The sequence below is a fragment of the Heptranchias perlo genome, chromosome 6 (genome assembly GCF_035084215.1).
Source record: "Heptranchias perlo isolate sHepPer1 chromosome 6, sHepPer1.hap1, whole genome shotgun sequence".
Lineage (NCBI taxonomy): Eukaryota > Metazoa > Chordata > Chondrichthyes > Hexanchiformes > Hexanchidae > Heptranchias > Heptranchias perlo.
In genome coordinates, this window is record NC_090330.1 from 37,799,425 (window position 1) to 37,808,345 (window position 8,921).

Below are 8,921 nucleotides of genomic sequence, written 5' to 3' on the forward strand. Positions count from 1 at the left end.
GAGCTTTTTTTTGATTATTACTTTGCTCAGAAATCTAATTTTTCAACATTCTTCACTTTAACCTTTTTTGAAAGCTGCTTGGGCTGCTAGAAGTCCCTCTACAAACAGGTCAACAAAAAGGGATTAATGGATTATTGAAGTGGCTGCTATCAATCTGTTCAGATCCGAACCTGCTGTAAAAGTACAAACAAGATGAGATTTTGTAGTGATGTTCCAATTTTTGCCATGTATGGAGTAAAATCAATGATGTGAAGTGCTACTTGTCTGGAGGGTAATGCTGATCAGAGAAACATTAAGATAACAACAGTTCAGAAGTGGTAGACACAGACAATTGGTGCACATGCGCTGATGATGGTTTCTGCCACAGTAGAGTACGAGGGACTCCTGTGGTAAATTACCTGTTGAGCCTATATTTAACTTCTTCGGAAGATACAAGCACAAGGTCATGATAAATGGATGTTTGTTCTTGCTTTCATCAATGACCTGGACATTTTTTTTAAAAATTGTTCTTGAGATATGGGCAGTGCTTGAAAGGCTTGAAAGGCTGCCCATCCCTAGTTGCACTGACAAGGTGAACCACTTGAGTCCGTGTGATGGCGCTGCCACAATGGTGTTAGGGAGGGAATTCCAGGATATTGACCCAGTGACAATGAATAGTGATATATGTCAGGATGGTGTGTGACTTGGAGACAAACTTAAGAGATGATGGTGTCACCATGATGTTGCTGCTCTCATCCTTCTCAATGGTAGAGGTTGTAGGAGAGGGTGGTGCTGGTGAAGTAACCTTGATGAGTTGTTGCAGTGCCTCCTGTAGATCATACATACTGCAGCCATAGTGCTCCAGTGATAGAGGGGGTAGATAATGAGTCCAGTAGCAGGGGCACCAATCAAGCAAACTGTTCTGGCTGGTATCAAGCATTTTGAATTGCAGCTGCACCCATCCAGGTGAGTGGTGAGTATTGCATCACACTATTGACTAGCCTTGGATAGGCTTTGACAGGTCAAGAGGTGAGCCAATTATCGGAGAGTACCCAGTCTCCGCCATGCTCTTGCAGACATGTTATTGATATGGTGAGTCTGGTTCTGGTCATTGGTGATCACAAATATATTGATGGTCAGGTACATGGAGATGGTGATGCTGTTGAAGGTCGGGGGAGTTGGCTGGGTTTTCTCTTGTTCAAGGTGGCTATTAGCTTGCACTTATCAGCCCAAGTCTGGATGTTATCCAGGTCCTGCTATAGGCAGGCATTGGCTTCATTCAAAATGAAGATAAATCAAGGTCTAACAGATGTCCTGCTCACTGTGTTGTAAAATTTATTCTGGTAATTTATCACAATTTCCAGCTACAGCACACAACGGGCAAGAGATAACAATTTATCAACTTGGTGCAGCTCAAGCCCATCTGTGTAGTGCATAATTAATGTATGTCTCAGTGCAATCTGTTCCATGTGCAATATATGCACTTAAATATTAGCTCCCCAGTTTCTATCATATGAGAGCAAGACAATTTGTGCTGGTGATGGAGGAGTTGATATGTAAGAGCTGGACAATCCAGGTTTGTGACAAAGGATCTGGTATTTCAGGTAAGACAGGTTGTTTTCATGTTAATCGCTGGTTCTAATCTTGTCTGGTGTCTCAGATGGGCTGTACAGATGCCATGCATCTCATGTACAAGCTAGTATTTATTTGGCTTGGCTGCAAGAGCACACTCAATGAATCACAGAAATGACTAATGTTTCAATTGTGGCCATTATGGCATAATAATGGTTATTATAGTATTGTAATATCCAAAAGGCTCAGCTGTGTGCCCCAACCATGATAAAAATTGTACAAAACCACATCAAAATGCTTAGGAACAGGAAAAGGCTATTTGGCTCCAACAAGCCCAGTTTTTTTTAAACTGAAAGTAGTATGGAATGGTACGATGGAATTCCAGACATATTTATTTAGATAGAACCATATAGGCCTATAAGTGGAGCAGGAAGTAGAAAATTGTGATGTTGATGTGTGCTTTGAATTTAGCAAATCAGTAGCCAGACTGAACACATTTTTTGTCTGCCTCTGAGAATGGCTTTCATTGAGCATGTTAATAGGAATTAGCTAGGCTCACCAGTAGAGGAAGCCCTGACAGAACAAAAACAATTTAATCATTTAACTCACAAAACAATTTTTATCTGGTATATTGCAATGCTCGTTTTAGCAGTTTAAGCCACTTGTGTTGAGAACAGTATTATTCACCTGCAGCCTCTTATAGGCTAGAGCAATTAGGCAAGTCAAAGCAGAGTCCAAAGTCCAGTGAGCAGTGCACTGACCTTCGAGAGCCACCTTCTCCTATCTTTTTCTTTCTGCTCCTTGATATCACAAGTCAAACATTTTTCTTCCCTCTTTCTTTGAAGTTTTAGTTGACTTCTTCAGAGAAAAGAAAAATATACACATACAAAAGACATAAAGTAGAACATTGTTAGTGATACACTCTCTTATGGTAGAGTGTGCTCTTGCAGCCAAGCTTTGGTGATGCTATTCACCTGCAGCATATCAGCTCAAATTGAATCAACTTGCAGAAATGGAAATGGGACCAATTTTAATTAACTGGATATCAAGGTTACATCTGCAGAATTTGGCTAAACAGGCACAATTCAGATTGGTGTATATTTCAATTACTGAGTTTCTTAAAAATTGCTTTCCACTTGTTTTGATAAAGGACAAAACATATGTGAAAACCTATTTGTATTGAAGGGAGAATATGGGATAGGTTTTTAACCTGCAAGTATTCTTTCCTCTGTGATTTAGGCAATCTATAGTGCTCTCATACTATTGGATTCTAATGATACAAAGATATAAATAAAATAACAAGGCTGAAATGTTCACTGGCTCAGTTTTTCTACTGGATGAATTACATTTTTTTTATATACAGAAATATCATAAATGCAGAAATCTTTAACCATGTGTTGTTGGTCAGCAATTCAAAGAGAAAGGTTAACAGTTCAAATCAGTTCCAATCATCAAATGAAACATTAACCTTTCTCTTTCATATGCTGACCAATCCACAGTACACTGCCAACATTTATGTTGTTGTTTCAGATTCTCAGCATTTTTTATCTCTATGTACATTTTAGCAGCTCTTAAATTTTCAGTGTATTTTTCCCTCCAAAAAACTTGCTATCAAAATAAATTTAGAGAAATTTAGAGAATTTAATGACCATCTCCAACAAGAGAGAGTCTGACCACCTCCCCTTGACATTCAACGGCATTACCATCGCCGAATTCCCCCACCATCAACATCCTGGGGGTCACCATTGACCAGAAACTTAACTGGACCAGCCACATAAATACTGTGGCTGCAAGAGGTCAGAGGCTGGGGATTCTGTGGCGAGTGACTCACCTCCTGACTCCCCAAAGCCTTTCCACCATCTACAAGGCACAAGTCAGGAGTGGGATGGAATACTCTCCACTTGCCTGGATGAGTGCAGCTCCAACAATACTCAGGAAACTCAACGCCATCCAGGATAAAGCAGCCCGCTTGATTGGTACCCCATCCACCACCCTAAACATTCACTCCTATCATCGCCGATGCACTGTGGCTGCAGTGTGTACCATCTACAGGATGCACTGCAGCAACTCACCAAGGCTTCTTCAACAGCACCTCACAAACCCATGACCTCTACCACCTTGAAGGACAAGGGCAGCAGGTACATGGGAACAACACCGCCTGCTCGTTCCCCTCCAAGTCCAAGTCACACACCATCCCGACTTGGAAATATATCGCCATTCCTTCATTGTCGCTGGGTCAAAATCCTGGAACCCCCTAACAGCAATGTGGGAGAACCTTCACCACACGGACTGCAGCGGTTCAAGAGGGCGGCTCACCACCACCTTCTCAAGGGCAATTAGGGATGGGCAATAAATGCTGGCCTTGCCAGCAATGCCCACATCCCATGAACAAATTTTTAAAAAACTACACTAAGATGACCACTTCTTGACAGCAAGTATTAAACTGCAATACATTTAGCTGACTGTTGGCTTCATAGCCTAGTTAAAAAATGCTGAGTACTTCTGTTAGCTGTTAACTATCAACCCATGTATATTGATGGAAGACCCTGCCAGTTTGGTGCTGTATAAAGAAATGATTTGAGCCAACATTCCTTTGTTTGTTTTATTAACTATGAAATAAGTGGTTTACATTCCACATGGACAGCGGAATTGAATATCACACTGGAATTCTTAAGAGTTGTTTTCGTATAAATTCCGTTCCTCTCTGCTGTGAGTTTATCGTGACAGTGTTCAAGACTTTTCAATAAACAGCAAATGTCAGTGTAAAGATTACAATCAATCAGTACAAACTATACTGAAAGCTTAGTTTTATCTTAATACTGCTTTTTTATTGTTAGTTCTCATTAACTTTTTTTAAAGTTAATCTTTCAGAATTCTACGATCTGGGAAGGTTAATTATCTGAGCAATTTTGAGCTTGCTGCTAATTCCAGAAAGTTGGGCCAATTTATTGGTGAGTAGATATAACTTGTCAGTCAAGCAGACTTGCTGAATGGAGTCTGCTGAAAGCTCTTTGGTACTAAACTGGCAAGTCTCACTAAAAAAGGGTGCAGGATGACTGTTGTGAGGAATAGAAAAATGTCACATGGGTGCAGTAGGGTTAGGGCACATTCTTGGGAAGAGTACAGGGAACTTTTAACTATGTTATACCTGTGTTGGGAATGCTTTATGCTGACATTGGTTACCTAAAATGAGAGTTTCCAATATGAATTGTCCCTCATATTGAACACAGAAAAAAAAATCACTAAAAAAGGAAAAAGAAAAATGCTGTTTATCCCTCAGGTTACAGAGCAATATTTCTGGAGGCCTAGTGATATATATGTCTGATTTTCACTTTTATTTTTAGGAAAATCCTGCAGGCTTATCAGAGAAAGCAGCCTTTCCAGATTTTTAAAATGTTGGCACCGATGGATAATGTAGATGAAAACTGGTTATTTAATTTGGGCTCTAAGCATTACAAGAATCACAAGACACAAATGTAAAATTAACAAGGCTGAAACAGGACTTGTGATTACAAGGGACATTTCCGACAGGGTCATGGTTATGTGGAATAGATGCCAAGATAAAGCAGTTATTTTAAATCAGTTAACATCTTTAAGATAGGACTGGACAAATATCTGGCTAGGAAGGTGAGGGTTATAAATTGAGATGACAGAATACTATGATGGTTTCTGAGCTACTGGCACCATTCAAGCACAGACAACAAAGTCATGGATGAATAAGAACATAAGAAATTTTGGACTGAGATATGTCATTGGGCCCATTAAGCCTACTCCATCCTTATATGGTTATTCTATCATGCCTCCCTCACCACCACCACTACTTGTCAAAGCCCTCCTTTAAGAGTCATGAGTGGAGATTTTGAAGTCGGGCCCAAAACAGGCATGATATCTGAAGTGAGACCACGGTGACTCCGCAAGGCCACAGAAGGCCTGAACCATTTTCAGGTTTGGTCTTGTTTAAATTTTACCGACTGGTGCCAAACGGGTGCTCGGCTGCAGCTCGCAGGTTTGGTGCAGTGGAAAATTGCCTGCCTTCAGCACAGAACCACTTCTGTTACTGTTTTCTCCTGTCTGAGAGCTGGCATGAGCCCTGTGAGGCCCTCTGAAAGGCCCCAAACTTTTACCAAGCGAAGGTAACTGATCCCTGTACAGATCAAGAGCTTTTCAAAATTAGCCCTTGGACATATCCTAGTGGAGTGCGTTTCGGTCACTCCGCAATCTGCAGGTGGTTTGGGGTGGAGGCCACTGTCACACCCTTGCAGGCAATGGTGTCCTGCCCCATCTGCACAGATGACATGATCGCTGCAATTTGCAACAGAGGTCAATGGCTTTGGGAATGAGAGCACTTATGGAATTTTGGCGCCAATTGTTTAAAATACTGCAACTACATTTATTATTTGTTGCATGGAGTTAATATTGCAATTATAAAGCTACTGCTCTCATGTGTAGTTGTATTAGGGTCTGTATTAGTGTCAGTGTGTGAGCTAAAAACTTTTTAAAGTGGGGTGGGAGGGAACTCTCACTTCCCTGAAGCTACATGCTGTTAAGAGGATAAAAATCTTGAATGTTTTATAAAATCAAAAAATATCATAGGCAAAGTTCATGCAATAAAGTAATCTTTCCCACTTAATCTAGGTAGATCATTGTTCAATCTAAGGTCTTAGCAGCCCAGGGGCATCAAAAATTGATAGTATTTGTGAAAGATGTCTGTGTGTGGCTAAATTGCCTTTGGAGAATAATTTTACTCATCTAAGGGATAGATGCCAAATCCTTCTCCTCCGAGTTAGAGGAACATGGAGAATGTTCCACTCAGTGGCAGACTACTGATCTGCTACATTGCACCTCAAATCATAAAATTGGCTGTTGAGCTGATGTAAACAACTGGTTAGTCAGCATGCAGCTCTCATCTCAGCTCAGTATTCTTCCTGACCTTGGCAGCTGATCCCAAAGCAGTCAGCCAAGTACCAATAGTAGCTTATTGTAGTCCAAAAAAGGCTTGGATATGGAGATTCGTGGGGAGGTAGCCCGATCTGCTTTGGAGGCCGAGGAGCATGGAAGGGAGCATCAGGAGGATCAGCATTTGGGAGACTCCTCAGTGACAGCTACAAGGGACATTAGAACTCAATTTATAAAGTATTCTCCTCTGTTTAAGTATCTCGTTGACACTACTGCTACTACTTCATTATGCCCACATCTTGGAACTTCATTGCACATCAGACCTTTCTACCCATGCCAGATCTGGCATGAGCCATGAATAAATGAGCACAAAATAAGTGCACCTACTCTTCTATTAGCACAAAAATAAATATCAAGTTGCCATCCTACTCCTTCACACCATATTTCACCTGGGTGTCTAAATGTGCTTTCCTTTCTCCTATTCAGTTACAACCTGAAGGCCAGTATCATGACAGGTGATTGGTGGCTCTTGTAGTACAAAAGACTCCTGGGACTGAAGTGGCACATCCTCGCTTAGACTATCTGGAGTATCTAAGCTCGTGCATTGAAGTGAGGAAGCAAGTGATGCAGGAGGTGCTTTGAGGGCTTTGGAGCCGAGAAACCTGGCGCAGCATCTTGTTCCAGGGACTCCTGTGGGGCCTGCTCTTTATTATTCCCATTGTCATCATCCTCATCATCTTGGTCTACAAGGAAGACATTTCTTCCTGCATCGACATCATTTATGTCTTCTTCATCTTCCTCTGCCCTTCATTGCTGTGGTAGTTTTGCAGGAAACAGGGTATAACCTAAGAATGGGTGATCATAACCTCTGGAGATTAAGTAGACAGTCAAGGGTGAGGAAACTGCACGCTGCTTTGCAGGAATCACATGGTGATTGTGTAGGTCTACACCCACTAACCTGCAGCCTGCACTGTCCCAACGACCTCATTGTCTCCTATAATTAAAGAGAAGTGCCTCCCCAGGAACTCAATGGCCTGCTCCTCATGGAGGCTAACCCTCTAATATTGGATATGCCTCCTCCGCTCCCCTATCTTTTCACGGGTTCTGAGCACAAGTTTCTTCTGAAACAAGATTGAGAGCATTAGGAGAGGGCTAGCATTTGCGGGATGTTTCCCACTTGGCATCAAACAACTAATGTAATAGATCTGCTGAAGCACTCTGTTAAAGTGGAGGAAGGGGTTTTAAGGCTTATCATGCAAATCATTCTTGTAAGGGTAATTGCTAACACATAATGCGAACTAGAGTTAGTGAACCTTTAAACCACCAAAGTGAGGAGGAGGACTTGTGCAAGATATATTAGAAGGTTAAGAAAGTGTTAATGTCCAGTGTCCAAGAAAGAGAAGGGACAGTGTTACATTTTAAACTGCTATGACTACATTTAGTCTTAAAGGTGGTTCACCACTTATTTATTGCTCCTCCAGCCTGCAGCTGACAGTTTAAAGTGAGTGCTGATTTGAACGACTGCACCTGAAGTTCTCTTCCTCATCCGCCGACTACTCCCATTTTAAATGGGAGCTACACCAACACCAGAGTATGCAAATGATCTGACCCCACAAATTATAGTGGGGCCAAAGCTGGACTCGATCAATGGACACAAGAACAGGTCAGTAGCGTTTCTTTGGGGCAACTGGCTGCACACAATTTTGAGGCCCTGTTATTTGCAACTATGTGGATTTTCAACTATGGCCTGAAATGGGTGCGAAGTCAACAGTTTGCTCGCCACAAGGCCACAGTTAGGAGACCAAAACCATTTTCAGGTTCGGGCCTCATGTGAATTTTACCAGCGAGCTGCGGGTGCCAAACGGGCACTCTGCTGCAGCTCACCTGTTTTGGACAGTAGAAAATCGGCTGACTTCTGCACAGAGCCAGCTAACAGGTAGGGCTTGTTGGGATGGGAGGAGTACGGATTCCGGGGAAGGGTGAGAACAGGCTGGCAGCTGGCCAAAAGACATTTGTAGGGTCTGGGGGATCATGAATGCTTCTCCTAGCGCCGTAAGAATCTTTTTTAAAAACCCCAAGGACTTACCTTTTTCTAAGTGGCCTCCAGTGATCATTTAAGGGATGCTGGTTAGATCATTCAATGCCTGGTACATCTGGGACTAACACGTACTATTTGTAAGTTAAAATAACATTTGGGGTCCCACAACCTCGATTTGCTTATTTAAACAGCCTTTCGCCTGTTTTGGGCAGGAGTGCTCGGTGTTCATTTAAAAGTCTGCCAGAAAATTAAATCAGGCAGGCAAATGGGTGTCCAAGGTAGCCACCAGATTTTCCTCTGCCAGTCCCCAATTATGCAGGTGAGAAGTAGGTGGCCAGCAGTTGAAAATCCCCTCCCCCTCAAATGTATTTTAGTGTCACTGGTCCGACTATTGGCATTGGAAAATCGCATCAGAGACAAAAGAATTACATTGGAC